At 38.3% G+C, this 26,753-nt stretch overlaps 1 protein-coding gene across 3 annotated transcripts in view; it reads right to left on the reverse strand.

Annotated features, from left to right (window-relative positions):
* LOC137236957 (protein anoxia up-regulated-like) overlaps positions 1-26,753 on the reverse strand; it is a 1,647,042-nt gene that overhangs the window by 842,523 nt on the left and 777,766 nt on the right. The window lies entirely within an intron of this gene.

Consider the following 26,753-nt stretch of genomic DNA (forward strand, 5'->3'; position numbering starts at 1 on the left):
TTTGCTCATATACATTGAGTAATTGAAGTAAGAAGGCAAGAGTGGCCGTAAAATGCATTGATTAATTTGCAAAATTCTTAGATTCATATTTCTTTTAAGTGAACTTTTACATAATTTTTTTGATGGATTCTAAGCTCGAAGGTAAGTAAAATTTTTTAATAGTAATTCTTTCACAATTAGAGTATTTTCAATATATTTAACATTCCGTTATTAAGAAGAAAAGGTATTTTTTCCCTATATTTTTAACTTTAGGGACAAAAAAGTTACATACATCCGCGGACATCCGGGCTTAATTTTACATTTATAGTCGCAAGTATTCTCTAATAGTCGAAAGAAAAAACCATTGCGAATTCTTTGCACATCTATTTTTAATTTTTTTTTTTTGTAGATTTAGTTATCTCTACATATCAAATAGGATGTATGTACGTACCAGCTCCGACGAGATATTTGAACCTTTAAAGCTGATCTACAAACGGTAAAACCAATTCCCTGGTACAGGGAACAAACACGTAGCCATAAAACATACAAAAATAAACGCGCAAGGTCAACAAGATCACACCAAAAGCAAAAAGGCGAAGATCATTGACTTCAACCTGCCAAAACCTACCGCACCAGTCACCAAGGCATAAAAACAGGTACATACAATGGATTGATGAAGATAAACCAAAACCAGGTTTCGCCAATACCAATGACGGCAACACTGCTCGTAGGTTTTTCGAAAATTCTGAGGCTAGTGCTGAGATTACGGGATTGGATGTAACGCTCATCAAAAGATTCGACACTCTACTTCGCGCATTAGCATCTGGGTACAATGTAAATATCCAAAAATTTGAGACTAAAAAACTATACATAGATCTCTATCCACTGTTTAATATGCCTGTTACAGTTCATAAATTCTTAGTGCATAGTACTGATATTATAAAATCAGCAATTTTACCTATTGGTCAACTTTCTGAGGAAGCACAGGAAGCCCGTAACAAAGATTTGAGACGATTCAGGGATGATAACACACAAAAGCAGTCGCGTGAAGCCACGAATAGAGATCTTATGAATATGTTGCTTATAATATCGGATCCTTTAGTTAACAGTTTTAGGGAGATACCTAAGAAAAAATTTTAAAGTCTGACTTCAGAAGTCTTAAATTTACTGTCCCCCGATAATGTTGAGGAGTCAATAAATACCCCAGTTGTTTCAAGCTTTCACAGTAGTGTTGCTGATGCTCATGACTATCCCACAACTGACTCATCGAATGAAAGTGATGATAGCGAATAATAACATAATTATAAAAGATAACCTACCCTATAACTTTTTGTTGGATCAGGTTTTATTCAATTTAAATCTATTGTCTTTTCTACTTTGTATGATACTTTACTTTTAAGTTTTTGTAATAAGTAATTTTCACATAATTAATTTAATTATTTACATTGTTATTATTATTATTGTAATTCACTTTTACATTCCTGACTGGTACTATAAAATAATTCTGTAAAAATTGTAGTGCCAAGATAAATACTCAAATAAATACAAAATATGTATGTACACATGTACAGTAACTCATATAAATAAGTAGACACCCCTTTTTGGATAATTCTTACAATTTTCGCTTTCGCAAATTTATTTTAACTAATTTCACATAAGAAAATTTGTCACGATCTATAAGAAAAACTAAATTATATTTAAAAAATTCGACGAATTTTCATAAAAAATTTGAATTTTTTTCCGAATTTTTAGAATTTTTTAGAGTATTGAGATTTGTATTCCATTCAATTTAAGTACAATAAAGTAATATTCTTAAGTCCTTTAAATTTTTTTGGATCTATGTCACTTATTCACATGAGTTACTGTATATGAAATAAGCAAATGTATGCATGTGAAGTAAAATTTTGGAAAAAAATAAAAAAAAGAACATATGGCTGAAAAAAATGACGTAGTTGTAATAAATGACTACATATGAAACGGAAAATCTCATAAAATAATTTTGTCCAGCTAGCTTGTTCTACACGAAACACTGTGCGGTGGAAAGTCTAGAATTGCTTTCACTTTTGCTGGGTTTGTTTTTATGCCATTTTTGGAGACAACAAATCCCAAAAACTCAACCTCTTCTTTGAGAAATTCACATTTATCAAGTTGGATTTTCATATTAGCATCTTGTAGGGTCCTGAAAATTGTTTCCACGTTTTTCAAATGAGAGTCTTCGTCTTTTCCGAAAATTATGATATCGTCTATGTAGACAAAGCATATTTTTCCGATGTAGTCTCTAAGAATATCATCTAATGCTCGTTGGAATATGGAAGGCGCATTTTTAAGGCCGAAAGGTAGTTTGGTAAATTCGTATTTACCATTATTGACTGAAAAAGCTGTTTTTGCGATATCGGATTCAACTAAAGGGATCTGATGAAAGCCACTTTTCAAGTCGAGAACTGTAAAGAATGTGTTCTTTCCGAGTTGTGAAAGAACTTCATTGGTGTCTGGGATTGGGTAGCGATCGGGTATTGTGATTGAATTTAATTTGCGGTAGTCTATTACCATTCTGTATTTTTTTATGCCAGATGCGTCAGCTTTCTTTGGCACTATCCAGATGGGAGAATTGTATGGGGATCGAGAGGGTCTAATTATTCCGTCGTCATGTAATTTTGATATTTGCTTTTCTACCTCGTCATTAAGGGACATTGGGTATGGGTAGTATCTGGAATATACCGGATCTTGGTTTGTAGTTCTTATTTCGGCTTTTACCGCGGTGGTGTACGTTAATTTTTCATCCGGGTCAGAAAAAAGTTGTGGGTATGAGTAGCATAAATTTCGGAGTTTTGCTGTTTGTTCATCCGTAAAATGGTCTGTTCTTATTTCGATATTGTTTACTGATTTTGATTTTTGTTGTTTAATGGCTATTTTCCTATTGTGTTTCATTAGCATGTGATTTTTTGAAGTAAAAATTACGGCTTCTAATTGTTTTATGCTGTCGTTACCGAGAATACCGTGAAATGATTTAAGTGTGGGTAATATAAAAAAATTAAGGTTCTCGTCTTTTAAACCGAAAAGGTTAATAAAGGTATGGTGGGTTATCTTAACGTTTCCTCCTACTGAGGTTGCATAAAAAATGTCCTCGTTGGGAATACGTTTTTTCGCGAGATTTGGTTGAATGTAGTTTTTATTCGAGCCCGTGTCAATTAAGAAATTTAGAACTTTCCCGCTACTGTCCTTGCATTGGAAATATGGTAGCGTGGAATTCGTTAGCCAAAAAAATGAATGTCAGAGAATTCGTATGAGTTTTCTTGAGTGAGGCTGTCAATGGTGTTGTTATCGTGTGCAGTGTATTGGTTGTAGTAATCCTGGAATGTCTGTTCATCTGGTTCATCAGGTTGCTGTCCTAAGTCCGTTTCTGTTGTTTCTATGTTATTTACCCTATTTTGTTTGAAAGGTTGCCGCATTTGATTGGAAGGAGGTGTGGGCCGTTTTCCGGCAAGGAAGTTATTGGTCGGTCTATTCATGTAGTTCACGTTCTTTGTCCTGAGAGATTCTTCTATGTCCATTGGGACTGGGGGTTTTGGTTGGGTGGGTCTTGGTGGAGGATTGTTGAACTGGTTGGGTCTAGGGGGTTGTTGCAGAGCGTAATTGGGAGTTTGAATGTTCGGATTCTTTGGGTATTGTTGGTATTGGGGGAATTGTTGGTATTGAGGAAATTGTTGGTATTGGGGAAATTGTTGGGAAGCTTGGGTAAAGGTAGGAATTGCTTGAGGTAGATGGGCAAGGTGCGGGTATAATGGCTGATTAGGGTTCTATCTTGGTGGAAGTGCGGGCCGTTGCTGATATGGTATCTCGAAAATCGGTGATGGTAATGTGGGGCGTTTAGGCAAGCCGTATTGTTGGCTGTTGGCATGTGCTGCCCTGAAATTTTGATTCTCTAACTTGATGCACAAATGCAATGCTTCAGGCAGATCAGCCGGCTCTTTCATGCCGAGAAGTCTCGATAGATCGCCTGATAGTCCTCTGACAAAGGTGTCTAGCGCCTTGTCACGGTATGTGTGTGTGAGGACACGCATGCACTCTTCGCTGATTTCCATGCAGGATATTTTATTTAATATTAGTGAGAGGTGTGAATAAACCTCACCGTGAAATTCTTGCACAGATTTCCGACCTTGTACTAAGCAGGTCATTTGATATTCGAGTGTGCTAAGGTCTCTTTTGTCCGCGTAATGCATGGTAAGGCATCGGGAAATAGCGTTCCAGTTAAGGGGGGTATTGTAGGACTCTATTGCTGCGTCAGCACTGCCTACGATTTTATTACGAATTACACTAAGGATGTCGAAATATTTCGGTGAGCCTGCGCATGGCTCATAAATCCTTAATATTCGTTCAACACTTTTCTTCCAGCTGCTGAACTCAGCTGGGTTTCCACCAACCTCTCGCAAGGATCTAACCACGTCAGGTACCTTGTCCATGTCGGCCAGGTTATTCCTAAATCGATCTTCGATCATTGGATCGGTCATAGGTTGCTGAGTTGGGTGCAGACCATCCCTAATCATTCTACTTTCGTCCGTACTTAAAATCTCTCTCATTAAGTCCTTTATAAGGTTTTTGAGTTCAGGAGTGCGGTTAGCCACTTGTTGGATAGGGTCGCCAGGGGGTTGTGGTGGCGATGGTGGTCCTGCAGGGGGTGCATTAATATTCCCTAGCACAGGCGGTCTCATCAAATTATTATGAGCCATTTTAATTATTTTTTAATTTATACTTTTCGCTAGCTATGTGATGTTTTTTGGATTTAGTTTAACAATCTCTGGAGGGTCCCTTTTGTGGTGAATCGCAGAGTTGTTTTATTATTATCCTAAAGGTTATTTTTATTTTATAGGCTGTACGAGCCTGTTGTTCATGAGAAGTAATAAATATCAAGGAAAAAAAAATTCACTAAAAGGTAAAAAAAGTTTTTGGTAAAATTTTGAGAAAAAATTATTGAAGGAATTTTGAGAAAAAGGAAGGGTTAAACTTTTATTATATTTTCACTTTCAAATTTGCACTTATTAAAAGGATTGTATCTTTTATCTTAAAGTTAAAAAATTTTTCTTAAATACTTTAAGTATTATTTTTTTGTTTTGAGTGTTTTTTGTTGTTTTTTTGCACTTATTAAAATTTTCTTAAAAATTAAAAAAATTTTACTTAGATACTTTAATTATTATTTATAATTTTTTTTTTTGTGTGATAAATTTGCACTTAAAGTTTCACTAAGTTTCACTTATTTTCTAATTTGTTCTTACATTAATAATCCCGCGGAGAACAAGGCTGGTAGTCCTCTTTGCATCTCGCTACTATTGGCAGTCTCGCTGGCTTCTTCTGCGGGTTGGTGGCTGTGTTCTTCCGAGCTTTACCACCGGGTTTCCTGTCCAGTGTGTTGGGGCGCTTCTTTAGGGCCACTTAGTTTCCAGCTAAGATGTTCGTTGTGTTGGGCGCTTCTTTAGAGCCACTTTTTTTTTTGTCACACGAATCGCGGGGCACTACTTGAGGGCCTTTTTACTACGTGCGGAAACTTACGCGACTGGGCCGTTGGAAGCCAGTTATTAGGCTCTCTAGTGAGAAACTAAAAAAATATAATTTTATGACGACTCGAAGTCGTTGTTCTTTATTTGATCATAGCAACTTAATTACTAACTTAACAATATGTTTCTTACTTCTACTTATCGTATGAAGTCATGTTGGTTGGCAGGTGATTCCTCTTGTTGTTGTTGTCGCTTTATTTACTTCCTCATTTCCAATGAATAGTAATGCACGGTCAGCTATTGAGTAATTGCGCGTGTGACCTACTTTTAGGTCGCATGCTTACACAGCATTGCATACTGTTTTCGTATGGATAGTTACATATTTATATGTGGGCGGTTTTGGAACCCAAATTCAGAGTATGTGGCGTTAACTTAAAGAATATGATCAGTTAGGTCATATGTCTGAAATCCGACCAAGCCTCTCCGAAAATCCGTCCGAGTCCTACTACCTACCCCATCATGCGGTAAGCAAGCCAGAAAGCACTTCTACGCAGGTGAGAGTTGTGTTTAATGCTTCGTGTCCCTCGGACAATGGTGTGAGTTTGAACGACACTCTGCTTCCCGTCCCATCCTTCAAAGCGATCTCACGATCTTGATCTTGACTGTTTAAATTCGTCTTTAGTAGCGACATCGAGAAGATGTATCGCCAAATATTTGTCCATCCTCAACAGAGGAAATTTCAAAGGATTCTTTTTCGTGAGTCCACAGATGAACCCATACGTCAATTCCAATTAAATACGATCACTTTCGGCGTAAACTGTGCTCCCTACCTAGCAATAAGAACATTGCTTCAATTGGCAGATGATGTTCAAGACTCACATCCGGTCGCCTCCACCATTTTAACGCGACATATGTACGTCGACGACGTACTTGCAAGTGGGCACGATTTAGAATCCACCATCAAAGCGCGTAATGAAATTTCCGGGGCTTTAAGTTCGGCAGGTTTCCCAATTAGAAAGTGGACTGCCAATTGCAAGCAAGTTTTTAGCGACATTCCTGTTGCCCACTTGCTTAACCAAGATTTTTTGGACTTCGAAAATGCAAGCAGCGTTAAAGCCCTTGGCATCCGGTGGAATGCCTGTTCAGACCAGTTCTACTTCACCGCTACAGACGTCGATCAAGGGCCAGAAGTGACAAAACGTAAGATTCTGTCGGCCATCGCGAAACTATTCGATCCTCTCGGTTGGCTAGCTCCAATAATTATTGTAGCGAAAATGTTGATGCAAAATGTCTGGTTAGAAGGAACAGGTTGGGATGAGCAAGTGTCTTCAAACACATTAGAGTGTTGGCGTAAATTCTCCACGGATTATTCTGCAATTGGCAACATCCGTATCCCACGATGGGTTAAGTTTTCTCCAGCCTACAAAATGGAGCTCCATGGGTTTTGTGACGCCTCTGAAAAGGCCTACGCGGCAGCCATTTATATGCGCGTTAAAGAAGGCGAGGAGGTCCACATAAATCTGCTGTTAGCCAAGACTCGAGTAGCTCCAGTGAAAACGATATCTCTTCCGCGCTTGGAATTGTGTCGAGCAGTACTCTTGGCTGAAATGATGGAATCAGTCGTCAGTAACCTCGATCTTCGATCCCTGCAGGATTATCTCTGGACTGACTCCAAAATCGTGCTCGCCTGGCTGAGAAAACCACCATGCTCCTGGTAAGCTTTCGTGTCCCACAGGGTTACCAAAATCATCGACAAGGTGGGGCAGCATCACTGGTATCACGTGGACTCATCCTCGAATCCAGCCGATTTAGCCAGCCGTGGAGTAACAGCTCTGGATTTAATTGACAATTCTTTGTGTTGGCAGGGCCCTTCTTGGCTGCAAGAAGGCAAGTCAGAATGGTCAAAACAAGAGTCGGTCTTCCAAACCGACGAAGATCCCTCGAATCAATGTTATGATCAAGTCAGTCATTCACAATTGCAAGGTATGCACTATATACAAAAAGCAAACGCAATCTCAAATCATGGCGTCCCTACCTTCAGAACGCACGACTTTCTCTAGGGCCTTTACAAACACCGGCGTTGATTTCGCAGGACATTTCGATATAAAAACTATAGAGGTAGAGTTTGTGTTATTACAAAGGGGTACGTTTGTCTTTTCGTCTGTTTCGCAACGAAGGCCATTCATCTAGAACCTACAAATGACCTTAGCACTGCCACCTTTCTAGCAGCCTTTTCTAGATTTATTTCGCATAGGGGATGTCCTAAAAATATATATTCAGACAACGGAACTAATTTCGTTGGAGATTCGAGATCCCTAAAGCTTGAATTTAAGGCTTTTGTATCTGATTCTCGTACTGCACTTCTTTCAAAGTACTTTTATCAAGAACTTTCCTGGCATTCCATACACGCACCGGCTCCTCACATGGGGGGCTTATGGGAGGCTGGCGTGAAGAGCTTTAAAACCCATTTTCGAAAAGTAGCATCTGGACCCAAATATACGTTTGAGAAGTTTTTGACACTTTTATGTAGAATTGAGGCTTGTCTTAACTCAAGACCCCTCAGTCCCGCTTCAAACGACCCATCGAGCTTAGAAGCGTTGACTCCTGGACACTTTCTTATAGGCGCTCCTATGTTATCTCCCCCGGAGATTGAGGTTAGCGAGAATCCAGCATCAGTTATCGACCGATGGCAAAAGATGAAAGCACTGCATCATTCATTCTGTGAACGATGGAAGAACGAATACCTTACGGATCTGCAGAAGAGGACTTAGTGGAAGCGACAGCAGCCGGACATAAAAGCGGATGATCTCGTCGTGATCCCTGTAGATAACGTGCCTCCAAACGAATGGCGACTTGGCCGAGTCGTCGATATACATCGCCGTTCGGACAATCGCGTCCGAGTAGTGAAAGTTCGGACCGAGAAAGGACTAGTCACCAGGACAATAGTGAAAATGGTCCGACTACCATCGAACGAATCCGAAGATTAGTTCACAAAATAATTCGCCTCCATGCTCATCACCCACCCGTCGCCTCTACTTTCAAATTAATTTTTTTTATCAATTAAAACGACTCCTTTTCATTGCAGAACGTCTCGCTTTGTCACAGCACGCAACAGGTCGGAACAAGGTTCGCATTCCTTCCCGATTCCATGCCGTCTATGCAACAGCCACCATGGTATACGGCTATGCCCGCAAAATCGTGCTAAGTCACCAGAGGAGAGGTTGAGGATGGTACTCCTCCACAAGTACTGCCCCAACTGTTTGTCGCCATTCCATCGCATGGAAACGTGCTCGAGCATGGCACGTTGTCATTATTGTGGTGAGAAACACCACACCACCCTGCATATCGAGGCCGTGGCAAACGATCGACCGACGACAACGCTGCAGTCTCGCTGCCACAACGTAGACGACGATTCTGACGACACTTTGTCAATTCACGTCACTGAGGAGACAAAATCGTTGGCTCAAAAGGTTGAGGAAGAGGCGTTCCAGCTGCATGGTGACATACCTACAAACATAAGTAAAAATTCCATGGACTTTGTTTTTGTAAATTCGATGGACAAATGTCAAAATCGTACTGCACCGGAAGTTGATGTATCAAATCAAATAAAAAAGTTTATAACCAGCTTTTCCATGCTGCCACCTTGTATCGTTGCGCCATGATATTGAGCTTTGTGCCATGCGCGCTCTACTTTCTGATAAAAACAATGCACTATCTAAGCTTACTTCAGATGTTAATAAGCTATGCTGTTGTGATATCACGAACGCTCGTCACCAATTTTCGGCTGCCAACAATGATGCTGACAGTTTAATCTCTTTTCTGCCTTCTCCTTCTTGTTTGGATGCTGCTACGGCCAATGCTACGTCTAGTGGTACGTATAATTGTTTTAATGCAAATGATCTCAATGCCAATGCGACTAGTTCGAAGTCATTATCAGCTGCCGTTTCAACACCTCCCGCTACTGCGAATGCTGGCTCTGCTAACAACAAACATGCCAAAATATCGTTAAGTAGAGATACTTGCTCTCCTATTGCTGCACTTGCTGGCAGTGTAAATAATAATAAACAAACCAAAAAAAGTTATGCCAGTACTACTGCCACTCAGCATACCCTACAGCTTGCTGTTTCACCTGTGCGATCTGATTTGGAATCATCAAATAAAGGTGGCATGCCTGATTTGAATGCTGCTTCTAAAACTTCACGTAAGAAACTTAGCCCACCCCTATTCATCGGCTCTAATACCAGTAGTGAGCTAAGTGTAGTTTCTAGAATGAAATGGCTACACTTATCATCGTTTTCTTCTAATGTTTCTACTGCCGACATCTTATCGTACGTGTCCACACAAGCTAGTATTGATATAAAATACCTGGCTTGCTTCTGTTTGGTAAAAAAGGATACCCAAGTCTCAGATCTGCGGAAAATCAACTTTAAATTAGGTGTATCTGAGGGTTTATACGATAAAGCTTTAAATCCATGTATCTGGCCAGTGAATGTTAAGATTCGCCCTTTTGTAAATATCGCCGCGCCTCAGTCAGTTCATACTTAAATGCTGACAATAAGTTGGTTGCGAAGAATATCCAAATCTACTTCCAGAATGCCTCTGGCATCAGGACAAAATCTAAAGACATTTTTAATTTGAGTGCTCACTTGGAGTATGATTTCCTGAACTCCGACTTTTACGATAATGAATACTTTGATTCCAATCTTTATAATGTCTTCCGCAAGGATCGAGACCCTAAAAAAACTGGTCTGTTAAGAGGTGGCGGCATTTTGATTGCTGTCAGTAGGAGGTATCGCGCCTCCGTTGTTCCATTGGATAATGGGGATTCTCTTCTTGAGCAGCTTTGTATCAGTGTACGTGGTGCGTCTGATCTCATAATCTGTGCTTCCTACATACCGCCGGCAAGCGCTGGCGCCATCTATAAAATGCACGTGGACAACATAGTAGGCTTAGTTTCTAAGAATTCTAATTGTAATTTCTGCATTCTGGGTGATTTTAATTTAAGTAATTTAGAGTGGATTTCCTGTGATAACAACTTTACATTCTTTCCAAACACTGTTATTAGTTTTCCAGAGTCTTACGTAGTCGACAATATGGCAAGCTTATATCTTTCTCAGGTTAACCATTTTTCCAATAGTCTTTCTAGATAACTTGATCTTATTTTCGTTAATGATAATATAAATTTTTCTATAACCGAATGTTTGGATCCTATTTCTAAGACAACCATTCATCATATTCCTCTTATTATACTTATTGAGTTCTATAATTTTAGAGAAGTTTCGCTTAAAAGTGTTTGTTCAAGTTTCAATTTCAAACGTGGAAGCTTACATAATGTTAATTTGGTTATAGCTGCCTTAGATTGGGACTCCTTACTTGCTAATATCAATGCTGAGGAATGATTTGAAGTATTTAGAAATAGAATTCTGTTTAAGTGAGTTTCTCCACTTAAACCACTCTTCTATGACTCACGCTCATGTGAACAGTCTACGAGTACTGTGGTGACTCACGTTCCCGCAGTTTTCCCCACATCAGTCACACATATGTGCATAATGTATCCCTGCATGCACTCGTCACTATTTGACCACTCATTGGAACGGGCTTCCAATGTCCAAAAGGTTATATAAGCGCTGGGCGCTTTGCCACTTGCCTCTCTTTTTTCATCAACAATCCACAAGACGGAGCTTCTCCCGTAAAGACACGGGATCCTAATCAGCAACAACTACAATCAACCATACATAAGTATCCACACATATAATTCCCATTTTATCCCTTTTCATTAAATAAAATCTTCATTTGTAATTGCTTTGAAGAATTAGTAATTTGATTTTATCTTTTGTAAATCTAATTTCTAATGAATTGATACACGACTTAAAGTTTATAAGTAAATTAAAGTTTATATGTTAGACTAAGGCCAATGGTTTGAATAAATGAATATCATTGAATTTAAAATATAAATCAGCTCGTGATTTAACATTGGTCCTTGCGAGCCAAATTTGAATCAGCAAATTGGCAACGCAAAAATTTCCCTCTAATTCCTTACGCAAAGAAACAACATTGGCCTTAGCTTTGACAGCGATCACTCGCTGAACAAACCAACACACACCATTTTCGTCAACCGGCATAATTGGCAGTATCATCCGCGCAAACAGCAAAAAAAATAAAGTAAATATAATTAAAATCAAATAGTTTAAAGTAAATACAAACGTGGTGGAAATAAAAAAGTGGTTTAATAAAACAAGTGCCGCTGCCCACCGTGGGATTTACTTAATATTTTGTTAACATCCGTTGCCGAATTTGTGTCGCCGAAAGCATATTGCTGGCTCAACGAGGGAGCACCACATCACAACAATAGTTCCGAAAACTATCCCAGAAAGCGCATTGATAAAATATATAAATACAAGTATGTCCAGGTGAGTCCCAATATTTGGTCCAATTTTTATTCAAACGGCACATTTACTGTTACCGGCAAACGGTTCATATGTATATATATGTACATCGCCAAGTAAAAGTACTCGTTCAAGAAATATCGAAAATCCCCAAGGTGACAGATATATATACATACATTTGAGGTTAGATTTGCAACCAGTGCTAAATACCCTCATTCTCATAATAGATAAATTATTCCCATGTAAACTCCCACAAACGTGCATATGTACATAATTTTTAAAGCAAATTCTCTTTCATTTGGCGTTAAAATTCTTAATTTTCATTAAAAATACATGGGTATAAAATATATGGTCGAGTCTTTGTTGTTGTAAATCTTTCGTTCGAGCATTTGTACATACAAAAAGACATCATATGCCAGCAAACAGTTGCGCATCGTATCGACTTGAGAGTTTCAAATAATAATTTTCAATCAAAGTCCCACTTTCAAGAAATTAATCCCTAAAATCACTCCAAATTGTGATATCACAGCCATTATTGCGTTCTTTTGAAATCCTATCAATTTGCAAGTCCCGTAAGAAAATATATAACTATTCTTAGTCCCTTCTACCTTTTTCAAATACCATCAAACTACACATTAATAATCCAAGAGGTTTGGAACGTAGCAGTTATTCTATTTGTTAATTGATTTCGCAAAACCTAATTGTAATTGGAATACTTGTGAATTTTGGTGTTACTTGGGTTATTTACCGACTCGCTGCCGGCGTCAAGCATACATTTTTTGTACACATGCATAATTTAAGCTGCGATTAGCGACAACATAACGTAGCTTGGAAGAAGTGACCATAGAAGATATATACGTAGACGTAAAAGTTAAAACATTTGGGGAATTAGACCAAATTGAGTCGATAGCGGAAAATATCTAACTACAGTAGCGTGCAATAAAAAAGAAACGGTTGAACACAGACACGTTTACAAAATTGTAAATTCGCTAAAAAATTCCACTGTATACATACAAATCCCCAAATATCACCTCCACATACACTTTCTCTCCATTTTAAATTTTCCTTAAAATCAAGCTCGAAATCTCATATTACGTTTAAAATTAAACCATGGCAACGGGCGCAGCAGCAATGTCCACTTTCATTTTCGACTCTAACAATTTGATCAGTTTTTGTTCACATTTTGAAAAGGAAGATCCCGGGGTTAATACCGACACTTTGTTAGAAGTGAAACTCCAAGACCTCACCACACGCTGGGAAACCTTGCAGGCCTCGTATCGCACTGTACGTCTTGGATATGTCCAATGTATTTCAACGGACTTCAAAGAGGAAGCAGCTAAGAAATTTGATCTTTGTAATGATAGTTTTTATATCTGTAAGTCCCAAATTTTGGATCAGCTTAAGCTTCTCCAAGGCGCATCGGGCGAAACAAACCACCAATCCCGTCAATCTCTCTCCACATATGTCAACCCCATTTCAGTCCCTTGTATCAAAGTACCCCCTTGCGATACCGAAATATTTTACGGTAGCTACGAAGATTGGCCGTCATTCCGTGACATGTTCACGGCGGTGTATATCAATCACCCCCAAATTAACCCTTGCCCAGAAATTGTACCACCTACGAAACAAAACCAAAGGAAAAGCAGGAGCAATCGTGAAGCAGTATCTATTGGTTGATGGGAATTTTCAATTGGCCTGGGAAGCACTAAGAACACGATTCGAGAATAAACGGATTCTCATTGATATGCAACTTAAGACGCTTTTTAATATTACTCCAGTCACGTTGGAAAATAGCGAAGGAATCCAAAAAGTACAAAATACCATTAACGACTGTTTAATTATTCTCAAATCCCAAGGGGTGTCTGTGTCCGATTGGGATCCTATTCTGATTTATGTGTGTTCCACCAAGCTTCCCGAAGAAACCCTTTCTTTATGGGAGCAATCCTTAGAATCCCGAAAAGAGCTGGTCCCAAATGAACCAGTTCTTAACTAGTAGATATGAGGTAGTTGAACGCCTACATGGGTACAAAAGTACCAAATCCCGGAACTCAGTTACCACTAAATCTCCTCCCAAAATCCAAACATATTATTCGCATGGAAATTTAACTCTGAAATGCAAGTTATGCACTAATCATCATCCACTGAAATCGTGTCCTGAATTTCGTAAGCTAACTGTCGCCGAACGCACGCAGTTCGTAGAGCGAAACCAGTATTGTAGTAACTGTTTCGCCTACAATCATGCACTTTCTAAATGTTCCAGTACATTCCGATGTGCACATTGTAAGAAATACACCATACAATGCTGCACCCCCAAGTCACTAATAAGCCTAACCCAAAATCAAACGGTAAAACTTCCTCTACTACATCCTCTCAAAATCCAGCCTTACTTCACACTGAGTCATACCAGAAGTTCAGGCATCCGATATTTGACCTAACCAAGGTCAATTGGCAGGAATCCCCTTCATCGTTCAAGACTAGTCCAGGTAGTGAGTCAAAGGTCCAAGCGAATTTCTCCACCAATAATGAGAAAACGCTTCTTCCCACCGCCCAAGTTCAAATTGAACACCTGGGTTCGCTTTATACCTTAAGAGCCTTAATTGACCAAGGTTCGCAAAAACCTTTATATCCCAAAAGGCTCAGACTCGTTTACAACTCCCTACATCTAAAGATAATTTTTCAGTCACAGGAATGGGTGGAAAAATTGTCGAAAATGCAAACCGAGTTTGTCAACTTACGCTAGTTTCCCAGCGCTACAACACACGCATTAACACCAATGCGATCGTTTTGAAAAATCTAACGAGTTTTCTCCCATCTTTCCAAATCCCTAAACCAGACGTTTCCCAAATTAAAGATTTAGATCTCGCTGATCCCTATTTTTACACTCCCGGTCAAATAGATCTTGTTATAGGCAGTGACCTCATTCCTCAAGTTCTGCTCCAAGGCATCAAACATCAGGTTCTTGGCAGCTTACTCGCGCAAAATACCATATTTGGTTGGTACCTTAGAGGACCTCTATCTTCCACTTATTGTTCCACTTTTCATACACACGCTACTGGGATTTCCGATGAAAATCTCAACATGCAACTGAAACGCTTCTGGGAGATAGAAGAAGTGCAAGAATCACATCAACCATCAGATGACGACGTAATCTGCGAATCGTTTTACAAGGAAACGACCTACAGACACCCTGATGGACGGTACGTGGTACGTCTACCATTTAAATCGGAATTTCCCTCTAATCTCGCCCTTGGTCCCTCTCGGGCGCAAGCCATGAAGCAAGCCATTCAAATGGAGCACATGCTCACTAAGAATCCAGATCTCAAGGACGAGTACGAGCGTGTCTTAGAAGAATATCTCATGCTGAATCACATGAAACCCATCCATCCCAAGGAAATTCAGGAAAACGGTAATTATTTCTCGTATTACCTTCCCCACCATTCAGTAGTTAAGCCAGATAGTAAATCTACTAAGGTTCGAGTAGTTTTCAATGCTTCCAAATCAACCTCATCTGGCAAATCTCTGAATGATATTCTCCACATTGGTCCCACTCTGCAGTCTGATCTAATGTTAGTAATTTTAAATTGGGGTCTTTACAAATTCGTATTCAACGGATATATCCAGAAGATGTACCGCCAAATACTATTTCACGAGGAGGATCAACAATTTCAAAGGATTCTTTTCCGCATGAGCAACGAAACAAAGCTTACCGATTTTGCCCTCAAGACTGTCACGTTTGGAGTAAACTGCGCGCCGTACTTAGTCATACGCACCTTACATCAGTTGGCGAATGATTCGAGAGTCACTTATCCCTTAGCAAAGCGAATTTTAACAGAGGAAACCTACGTGAATGACATACTGTCCGGTGGACATGACATCCCATATTGTATCCAGGCCCAATCCCAAACAATTAGTTGTTTAATGTCTGCAGGTTTTCCCCTTAAAAAGATCACTGCTAATCATCCAGATCTCCTTAGTCACATCTCAGCAGAAGACTTGCTCGATTCAGATTTTCTGAAATTCGATTGTTCCAGTTCTACTAAAACTCTTGGCATCCGATGGAATGCTTTAAGCGATGACTTTTCATATACCATTGAGCCAACCCAGCCCCCTACTAGTGCAACCAAGAGGCAGATTTTATCGTCGGTGTCGAAACTTTTTGAGCCCGCAGGGTGGCTAGCGCCAATTCTTATTCAGGAGAAAATATTGTTGCAACAAATATGGCTGGAAGGCATGGATTGGGACGAATGTGTCAAACCATTATCTCTCCAAAAATGGCTACAGTTTTTAGCAGACTTCCCAATGATAGAGCAAATTCGAATACCGAGATGGACTGAATTTTCCCCTAATAATAAAATACAAGTACACGGATTTTGTGATGCATCAGAGAAAGCGTATTATGCGGCCGTTTACCTTCGTTCACAGTCAAATAGCAAAGTCTCGTCTCATTTACTTTTCTCTAAAACTAAGGTTGCGCCATTACAAAGAGTGAGCCTTCCGCGCCTGGAGCTGTGTGGAGCAGTGTTACTGTCCAAATGCATCAAAAATGTCATCAATCAACTTCCCTTAAGAAATATCGAACTCTTTTTATTGTCAGATTCATCGATCATGTTGTCATGGCTTGAAAAACCGCCATGCACATGGAAAGTCTACGTGGCAAATCGCACATCCCAGATCAAACAAAATGTTGGAAACATCAAATGGCGCCATGTATCCACAAACCACAACCCTGCTGATCTCGGTACCCGAGGGTGTAGGCCTCAAGATTTAATCCAACTACAACTTTGGTGGAAAGGCCCTGACTGGCTGCTAAAACCTTCCGATCAATGGCCCATTTCGTCCAGAGAAAAGATAGTCCCTCCAGAAGAACGAAATTCCAAGCTCTACTTACTTTGGATAGTGAACCTGATATACTTGATCGCTTCTCATCATGGCCGAGAGCTCTCCGGGTGATAACTTACATGTTTCGTTTTATACATCGAACCAAGCCCATACAGTCCACTCCATCAATAAATTATGAATACCTAGTTATCTCCCAAGCAGAAATTCACTGGGTCAAAGCACGCCTGATTAGGCTCACTCAGGAAAGATATTACCATAATGAATATGCCAAACTTTCGAACCAACTATCAATTTCCAACAAAAGTAAACTTTTGCCTTTGAATCCTTCTCTAGATGAAAACGGCCTTCTTCGAGTAAATGGTCGATTAGCCAACTCCAATCTCCCACACAATGAAAAGCACCCTATAATCATCCCTGAATCTTCACGGTTTTGCCATCTTTTTCTCCAATTTGTACACAATGTATTAATGCATGCTGAGCATCAACTCATGATCCGGACGGTCAGGCAAGAATATTTCATTCCTCGACTGAAGTCGAAAATAAAACTATGTATTCGCAGTTGCAAAACGTGCACCATTTTTAAGAAGAATACTCAATCCCAAATCATGGCAGCGTTACCACCAGAACGCTCCAACTTCTCCTTACCATTCACATTTACCGGGTTGGACTTCGCAGGTCCCTTGGATCTCAGGTCGTCAGCTCTCCGAAAATCGTCCATAATAAAGGGTTATGTCTGCGTTTTGGTATGTTTTTCAACAAAAGCAACTCATTTAGAGCCTTGTTCTGACCTTTCCAGCAAAGCCTTCGAAGCAGCGTTTCTGCGATTCATTGGAAGGCGTGGGCTACCAAAATGCGTATATTCTGACAATGGGAAAAACTTTGTCGGGTAAACCGAGCCTTTCAAAGGGATTTCGACCGGTTCCTCAAATCCACGTCCGTCGATATTCAAGCAAGACATGGCATACATGGGTTCGAATGGCAGTTCTTACCACCGAATGCACCTCACATGGGTGGCCTGTGGGAGGCAGCTGTCAAAAGCTTCAAATTGCATTTTAAACGTGTCGCTGGAAGCCATCACTTCACCTTTGAAGAATTAGCTACATTGCTCGCGCGTATCGAAGCGGTGCTCAATTCCCATCCACTATCGCCTATGTCGGACAATCCCGACGAATTACTAGCCTTGACACCAGGACATTTTCTGCGCGGTGCGCCATTGCTGGCTCCCCCAGAACCCCGATTAGATAATCTTTCACTTCAGAATCGATGGGAAAAACTAAAGATTCTTCACCAAAAATTCAGCCAGAGATGGAAGGACGAATATCTTAAGGAGTTACAGCGGCGTTATAAATGGAAACACCCTCAGAAATATATCTCCGTAGGTGACTTTGTGGTCGTCAAAAATGACTTACTTCCCCCTCAAGAATGGCGCTTAGGCCGAATTGAGAAGGTCTACCTTGGAGCGGATAATCTTGTCAGAGTTGCGGATGTTCGAACACAGCATGGTCGTTTCACTAGAACAATCGTAAAACTATGTCCCCTACCAATTTATTCCGATGCGCCAACTCCCTCAACTCCCTAATTTTATCTACACTAACTTCACAATCTCACACAACACACATATTCCAACTTATCGCTTTATTGAATTGTGACTAATATCATCTTTACTTACAGACGATCCCCACAACTTCCGTCACCGATTCGGGCGCCACGAAACCCACGACTTCACATGTGTCAGCTTTGTCAGCGATATCACGCCTTGCGTTATTGTCCCAAATTTCGGGATATGTCCACTAATGAGCGCATCGTATGTGTACGGCAACACAAGTATTGCCCAAATTGTTTGGCGCGCAACCATGACAACGTACGCCAGTGCTCGTCGCCGGAAACATGCAAAGTTTGTCACGAGCCACACCATACGCTCTTACACCGGCCGCAAGCCGGCGAAGACCCGGCTCCAACCCAGCTACCACGCAGAGCACGGCCAACAACGGTAGACGTGCATACCCAATTAAACCGGGTGATCAGAGATTTGGAGCGATTAAGGGACAGCTTTGCGCCGGTGCAAAGGGGGCCCGATGTTTAAGTGAGTTTCTCCACTTAAACCACTCTTCTATGACTCACGCTCATGTGAAGAGTCTACGAGTACTGTGGTGACTCACGTTCCTGCAGTTTTCCCCACATCAGTCACACATATGTGCATAATGCATCCCTGCATGCACTCGTCACTATTTGACAACTCATTGGAACGGGCTTCCAATGTCCAAAAGGTTATATAAACGCTGGGCGCTTTGCCACTTGCCTCTCTTTTTTCATCAACAATCCACAAGACGGAGCATCTCCCGTAACGACACGGGATCCTAATCAGCAACAACTACAATCAACCATACATAAGTATCCACACATATAATTCCCATTTTATCCCTTTTCATTAAATAAAAGCTTCATTTGTAATTGCTTTGAAGAATTAGTAATTTGATTTTATCTTTCGTAAATCTAATTTCTAATGAATTGATACACGACCTAAAGTTTATAAGTAAATTAAAGTTTATATGTTAGACTAAGGCCAATTGTTTGAATAAATGAATATCATTGAATTTAAAATATAAATCAGCTCGTGATTTAACAAATTCAAACATTCTGTTCAAAACATGTTCCAGTTTTTGGGAAGAAATGCCATAGGATACCATGGTATACATCGAAATTAAAGAGATTAAAGAATCTAAGAAACAAATTTTACAAAAAGTACAAGTCTTCTAACTCTGTTTCTCATAAAGAAAAATTTCACCGCTATCGCAAAGAGTTTAAATCCCTAAATAAGGACTTATACCGAGATTATGTTCATAATTTTGAATCTGACATCAGAAAAAACCCAAAGTCTTTTTGGCGTTTTATTAAATCCAAAAGAATGTGTTCCAGAATACCATCGGATGTGTTCTACAATGGATCCAGTGCATCCTCCCCGCAAGAGGCTGCTAATCTTTTTGCTGACTTTTTCAGCTCTAATTTCGAGTCGTCGTCTGAGCCGTTCGATGACAACTATTTCCCAGATACCAATTCACCAATTAATTTTGGATCACTTTCCATATCGCTTGATGATGTGCTCGATGGTATTCTGCATATTAAGTCGTCTGCGAGTTCGGATGTTGATGGTTCCTCATCTTACCTTTTCAAAAACTGCACTGCTGTTGCTTATCCTCTTATGATAATTTTTAAAAAATCACTTCATTCGGGTGTTTTTATTGATGCCTAGAAATTTACCTCTATCACGCCTGTTTTCAAAAAAGGTAATAAAAATGATATTGCAAACTACAGACCAATTTCAAAATTGTCAACCGTATCTAAATTGTTTGAATATATTGTCAAGCAAAAGATGTTTTTTTCCATCAAGAGATATATTTCTATCAACCAACATGGCTTCATGTCTGGTCGATCCATGGTTACCAACCTTGCCGTGTTTTCTGAATGCTGTACATCTGCTTTTAATGATCACCTGCAAATTGGCACTATTTATAGTGACTTTTCCAAGGCCTTTGACAAAGTGAGTCACACACTTTTCCTTGAAAAGTTGGCGAATCTGGGCTTTCACTCTACTTTTCTATCTTGGATAAAATCGTACCTTTTTTCTCGGCACTGCATTGTAGTTGTTGACAATTTATCATCTTATAACTTTATTGCCTCCTCTGGTGTGCCTCAAGGTAACATTCTAGGACCCTTACCCTTTATCATTTTTATTAATGATATTTGTGAGTGTTTTACCTTCTCCAATTTTCTGCTATACGCTGACGATCTTAAAATTTATTCCTCTGTTCGTTCTCTGTCTGATTCATCTAGAATTCAGAATCATTTAAACAACGTTGTTTCGTGGTGTGAAAAAAATCGACTTCTTCTTAATGTTAGTAAATGTTTCCACGTGTCGTTTGCGAAGTCTCGTTCCTCTATTCCCACCTCCTATTCCATTGGCAACTCTAATCTATCCACCCTGAATGAAATATCCGACCTGGGTGTTATTTTCATTCTTGAGCTATATCAATAGCACTATAGCAAAATCTTATGCTATGCTTGCTTTCATTCGTCGGTTTAGTTCGGACTTTAGTGATCCGTATACGCTGAAGCTCTTATACACGTCACTTGTTCGCTCCAAACTTGAATATGGGGTCTCATCAAACGACTTGAACGTGTTCAAAAGGTTTTTTGCACTATGCTCTACGCTCATTAAATTTTATAGACCCACTTCCACCATATATTGCCAGATGCAAATTAATCAACCTGAAATCGTTAAATTCCAGAAGAACAATTCTCTCCCTCTCTACAGTGTTCGATATTATAAATGGTATAATAGATTTCCCTCTTTTACTTGAACGTATATTTTTCCATGTCCCGCAGCGTTGTCTTAGGAATAACGATCTTTTTACCTTACAAAAATTAGAAGTACTTATGCTAGCAATGCACCTATCTATAGAGCTTTAAGGGATTCCATAAGCTGCAAAATTTTGCAAATATTATCGTAACAAAATTCGGCAGAGAGGTTGCCTATACTATAGGGAATGATTTGAAGAAAAACTAACGAAATCGGACCACACCCACTTTTATATAAAAGATTTTTAAAAGGGTCGTGGACGAATAAAATAAGTTATACCTTGCAAAAAAAAAGCTTTATATCAATGGTATTTCATTTCCCAAGTGGATTTATAACAATAAATAGGAAAATCTTCAAATTAAAAGAATGGGCGTGGCACCGCCCCTTTTATGACTGAGCAATTTTCTATGTTTCGGTAGCCATAACTCGAAGAAAAATTAACGGTTCGTAATAAAATTGTGTACACATATTTTCCTTATAGCAGAAAATATTTCAAGTAAAAATGGACGGGATCGGTTAAAGACCACGAAAACTCAGATATAAAACGAGCTTAAAAGGGTCTTAGACTAGAATAATAAGCTATAACTTAGCAAAAAATAAATTGAATCAATGGTAATTTACTTATCAAGTTTTACTGTAAGAGGAAATGGGGAGACATTTATCTTTTAAACGGGCGGTGCCACGTGTTATGTAGAGAAGTAATTTTTCTGAAATGAAATGTACAATTGAAGCTCACGCTGAGTATATAATGTACAGTTACACCCGAACTTAGACACCTTTACTTGTTTCTGTATAAAAATAGCTTCCATGTAATCAACAATGTTCTTTTTTTGATACAATAATTCAAAAATAACTTAAATCTACATTTTCCAATTTTTCGTTGGTATAAGATTTTTGTGTTGTTTCAATTATACAGACCTGTTAAATAATGATTACTAATGGTAATGATTAGCCGTTCCATTGATTATTTTCTTGAAACACCATTTAATGATTACTTGCCATTATTTTCTATTTTTAATGATTACTTTTCAATTGATTAAAAAAAGAATCAAAAAAAAAAAAAAGTCATGATTTTTTCCGATTATTGAAAAACATCAAAAAAATCAGAAATAATAAAAAAAAAAGAACAAAAATCAGAAAAAAATCTAAAATAATCTAAAGTAATGATTATTTATGATATTTTTCGATTTTTTTGATTATTTTTCCGCTTTTTTGAAAGAAATTTTTCGTTTGTTGCATGCATACAAGTACATTTTAGGATGCAATAATAAATCGTAAGCGCTTATCGAGGCGAATATATACATGCAACATTAGGGCGGATAGTATATGAGCGTTGATTCAAACATATTCTCAGATAAGTGTATACACATCCGCATTATTACATTCATTATATAAAATAATAATGGTTTCATCCTTAAGTCAAGCTAATTTTGTTGTGTATCTAAAATTAATATATCCGCTATTTTGGATTAAACGTTATCCAAAATAGTAGATATATTTATTTTGGATATAACAAAATTGGCTAGACTTAAGGCTGAAACCATTAAGAATCGTTGCTAAATGAAAGCTTTTGGATGCCAACTTATGAATCCAACATTTTTTTTTACATATTGTCTGGGCAATTAGAAAAACCGCCGTTTTCGATCCCACATTATTTTATATAATGAGCGTAGTAAAATATGCACATGCGTGTATACTTACCGGAGAATATGTTTAGATCAACGCTCATATACCATTCACCCTATATGATGAATGCATGTATATATTCGCCTCGATAAGCGCTTACGATTTACTATTGCATCTTAAAATGTACTTGTATGTAGAAATTATCCCGTGCATGCAACAAAGGAGAATTTTTCTTTCACCAAAGCGGAAAAATAATCAAAAAAAATTTAAAAAAATCAAAAATAATTTTAAAAAAAAAGTGATCGAAAAAATCAAAAATAATCATGATTTTTTCCGATTATTGAAAAAAATCAAAAAAATCTAAAATAATCAAAAGTAATCAAAATGACTGAATGAGTGAATGATAAACAGAAAAAATCATGATTTTTTTTTGGATTTTATTCTAATGGTAATCAATTAGTAATTGCTTTTTTCGGAAAACAATTGAAATAAGCATTGGCCATAAAAAAGGCATCTCATTAATTGATTACTAATGCTAATTCAAATTTAACCGGTCTGAAATTATAGCTTTTTTGAGTCTGTCATTAAAATTGTTTTTATTTCACTATGTATTTCAATTTGAAAATAAAAACCCTCTCCAAAACTTCATACGGTTCTTCTATGGTTTTATTTATTAATAACGCGTATATAAACATATTTTCATGTTTTAAACCATATGGTATGGTATATAAAAACCAGTATCGGAATTTTGATTATGTGCTTTGTTTGAAATTAAGCTTTTCAAATTCCTTCTTAGACTACCTTATACTATAATGCAAATTAAATTATCATCCTCACAGACGGTCCTAATGTGCATTTAGACAGCTGATCTTGAAATTTGTAAAAAAAAAATTTGATTTTACGTCAATGTCATATGCATGTTTATGTTGTTGCAACCAAAAAAATTAACTGTCGGAAGGGGGTGTTACAAATATGAGCAAACCTTTGATTGAAATGATTTTTAATATGCTCTGTTACTAGCCCAATTTCCGCAGGAGAGACATGCAACAACAATGATGACGGACTAAGCAGGGATCGCTATGAACTCATTAAATCCATATGGGGTCCTCAAGGGCTAGCCAGGTCAACCTTCACAATGCAGATCGAGTGAGAGACCAGAAGCGGGGGTTTTGTATTTTAAGTGGAAAAAAGAATACACCGAGGACAGCCGAGAGCTTACTTTTGCTCGCCATTGTTCTAGGTTGTTAAAGCCTTGCTTCTGAGGTAGCAAGTTGGCACAAAACGCCGCAATAACGGAGTACTGCTGCATAGGACTGCTTCTAATAGTCGATCGCATAGCTGTTGTGGCGCTGTTGGGCTTCAGCAACAAGCAGATATCCTTTTAATAGCTCGGTCCGTGTGTGGAACTGAATGGGAATTGACGTTCACATAAATAATAAATAAAGATTTTTACACCAAACAAAAAAATTAATAAGGGATTTCAGGATTTTGTGCAAATGGTTTAGCATCATTGCATTTGCGAACTGGTGTAGTATATTTGCAAACTATACAAAATATAAAAGCAATGATAATGATTCTGTGATTGAATCATGAGCAATGATAGTATTTCAATAACAAAGACATTCTAGACAGAGCCGGTAATACTTGAATTAAAAAAAATGTATGTATGAAAACAACGAAAGGCTAAACATTTATCAGCAGCCAAAAATTCGTAATAAAAACGTAATAAAAGTGGGGCAGAAGTTGGTAAAATAAAAATAAGAGTTAAACCTATTACGGTATCCAGATCAATATTGTGCCAGAATTACGCGCGTCTTTCTGGAAAATCTGCCTTCTTCTCTTGTTAGTTTCGGGTATTTCATACTGAGAAGAAGTTGTCCTGGGCATTTATCAGCATAAGATTGTGGCAACCATGGTAGTTCTGAGCGTGGTGTTTTGACAGGCCTGCAGCATTTTGCAGTGTGCTTCTTCTAAATTCTGATCCTGCCTTCTTCTCTAGTTAGTTTTGAGTATTTCATACTGAGAAGAAGGTGCCCTGGGCATTTATCAGCATAAGACTGTGACAACCATGGTAGTTCTGAGCGTGGTGTTTTGACAGGCCTGCAGATTTTTGCAGTGTGCTTCTTCTAAATTCTGATCCAAGTCCTGCTAGGGAGGGACCTGAGGATTTTGTTGCAAATTTCATCAAGATATCTCAAAATTTACTCAAGTTATCGTGTTAACGGACGGACGGACGGACGGACATGGCTCAATCGAATTTTTTTTCGATACTGATGACTTTGATATATGGAAGTCTATATCTATCTCGATTCCTTTATACCTGTACAACAAACCGTTATCCAATCAAAGTTAATATACTCTGTGAGCTCTGCTCAACTGCGTATAAAAATAAGTGATGCAATGACAAAATGTTCGAAGCGACGAAGTAAATATGAAGGTACGAATGTTTGTGCAAAGACATACATAGCATACATAAAGCAGCTTAGCATGTGGTGGCGTGATTTTAAACACCGTCATCGTAATGATTTAGAAATATGGTGCGATACTAACTCAACGCTAACAACCGGGCTCCTGTAGCATAGTATGTACCAACGACGGCAATGACTTGAGGCAATAGAAAAAATAGAAAATAGCGGCGCTGATGGAGTATGTACCACAAATGTTATGTACTTTATACCGTTCCATCAGCGGTGAGAGGGCTTCAAGTTAATTATTTTGATTTTGTAAACTTAGCCGATGTCCGTATTTGGATGCAAAATAAAATGGCCGAAACTTCACATGATTTATATTTCAAAAACAATCACGGACCCCACGTTGGGGTGAAAACCTTGGAATTAAAATAGAGACGCACCATTTTAAGAGGTTATACATAGAATTAGTGTAGAGGTGAAACATAGGCACATATTTCAGTTGAATCTGAGTATAATGCGTATTGAAATTTAGTAGTAATAATTTTATGCGCAGCAATTTCAGAAGAGTAGATAAAGTTTGAGGCATAGCCATGTAAAGTTTAAGCGTAAACGTCTATAGATGTAAAAAAATATAGGATATGTTTCTAGATGTATATTCTATATACACACAGGTGCTTATAAGAGTAATCCACTTAATGCTAACAAGTTAAACAACTACAAAGTTATGATATTTAAAATATGAGTAAATAAAAATTGAACATCAAAATTTTAGAAACAAGGTTTTTCAAATAGAAGAAAATTTTTCTAAGCGGGGTCGCCCTCGGCAGTGTTTGTCAAGCACTCCGAGTGTATTTCTGCCATGAAAAGCTCTCAGCGAAAACCCATTTGCCTTGCAGATGCCGTTCGGAGTCGGCATAAAACAAGTAGGTCCCGTCCCGCCAATTTGTAGGAAAAATTAAAGAGGAGCACGACCCAAATTGGAAGAGAAGCTCGGCCTAAAATCCCTTCGGAGGTTATCGCGCCTTACATTTTTTTTATCTATATGTATGTAGTATATGCAACCCAGCATCAAAGCTGTATATGACCAATGACCGAACATTAAATCTTAATGTGACACGATGAAATTTTTGTATTTATTTATTTTCCTGTTGGGTCAGGTACAATATATTTGCAGAAACGTTTTCTAAAACGTACCCCTTTCCCCCGGCCAGAGTGCGATTTTTCCTATATATTTATTTTATCTATAGATAAACAATATTTCTTCTCTACATAATTATTTTAAGAATCTTGAAGTCATAATTTTGAGGTGTTATTGGTTTTGAAAAAATAAGTATTGTTTGTTATAGAACGTTAATATAAGTAAAATTTTGTCGATGTCTTGAATCGAAAACCCCTTTATAACAATGAGGTTTAATAAAAATTTTATAGAACTCAGTTGCGCGTTCCCTTTAGCCAAAATTCGCACCAAATATTACTAATTTCAGAATTTTTTATACTTTATTTCATTATATATACTTAAATCAGACGATATTACTCAAAAAATGGATACATTCTTTCAGGAATGATACACTTTTGAATTAAAAAAATTGAGCAAGTGGCAACGCTGCGTGCAAAGTCAAATATGTATGTTCATCCGTATACGTTCGTGCATATATACATATATTAC

The sequence above is a fragment of the Eurosta solidaginis genome, chromosome 1 (genome assembly GCF_040869045.1).
Source record: "Eurosta solidaginis isolate ZX-2024a chromosome 1, ASM4086904v1, whole genome shotgun sequence".
NCBI lineage: Eukaryota > Metazoa > Arthropoda > Insecta > Diptera > Tephritidae > Eurosta > Eurosta solidaginis.